We start from the raw sequence: 687 nt of genomic DNA on the forward strand, positions 1-687 counted from the left end.
ACCACCTCCACCACCACCATCACCGTCACCACCACCACCACCACCACCACCATCACCACCACTACCACCACTATCACCACTATCACCACCATCACCATCACCAGCAGTGGCAGCAGCAGCAGTAGCACTCCAGGTTCATAGTACTATTCTTCAGCTGGGAGATCAGGTCTAGCACTTTCTATTTTAAACTTTCATTTCATTACATGTACAGAAGCTTTAATCACATTTATTTATGTATACCATGTGTGTACCTAGAGTCTGAGTCAAAAGTGGGTGTCGGACCCTCCCCTGGAATGGAACAGATGGCTGTGAGGTGCACGGGTGTTCTGAGAAACTGAACTCAGATACTTTGAAAGAGCAACAGGATGGACTCCTGATCCACCTCACCTGCTCCGGGTCCCAGACTTTCTCTCTGCAGAGCTGTTATGAGAGGAAGGCTTGTCACATGGTGTTTGGCTGCTGTGATCCTCAGTCTGTGTGCTTCACAGAGATCTAAAGGGCATCATGACAGGAGAGGCCTGTCAGTCAGCAGAGAAAGGGCATCATGACAGGAGAGACCTGTCAGTCAGCAGAGAAAGCGCATCATAACAGGAGGGGCCTGCCAGTCAGCAGAGAAAGGGCATCATGACAGGAGGGGCCTGTCAGTCAGCAGAGAAAGCGCATCATGACAGGAGGGGCCTGTCAGTC

At 50.9% G+C, this 687-nt stretch overlaps 1 protein-coding gene and 1 long non-coding RNA gene across 3 annotated transcripts in view; one reads left to right on the forward strand and one right to left on the reverse strand.

Annotated features, from left to right (window-relative positions):
* LOC116087435 overlaps positions 1–687 on the reverse strand; it is a 19,412-nt gene that overhangs the window by 15,048 nt on the left and 3,677 nt on the right. Inside the window, exon 2 of the long non-coding RNA XR_004117437.1 lies at positions 388–492. This is a non-coding gene — a long non-coding RNA (uncharacterized LOC116087435). The remainder of the gene's footprint in view (positions 1–387; positions 493–687) is intronic.
* Dipk1c (divergent protein kinase domain 1C) overlaps positions 1–687 on the forward strand; it is a 22,944-nt gene that overhangs the window by 6,961 nt on the left and 15,296 nt on the right. The gene's annotated exons all lie outside the window — the stretch shown is intronic.

The sequence above is a fragment of the Mastomys coucha genome, unplaced genomic scaffold, assembly GCF_008632895.1.
Source record: "Mastomys coucha isolate ucsf_1 unplaced genomic scaffold, UCSF_Mcou_1 pScaffold13, whole genome shotgun sequence".
NCBI lineage: Eukaryota > Metazoa > Chordata > Mammalia > Rodentia > Muridae > Mastomys > Mastomys coucha.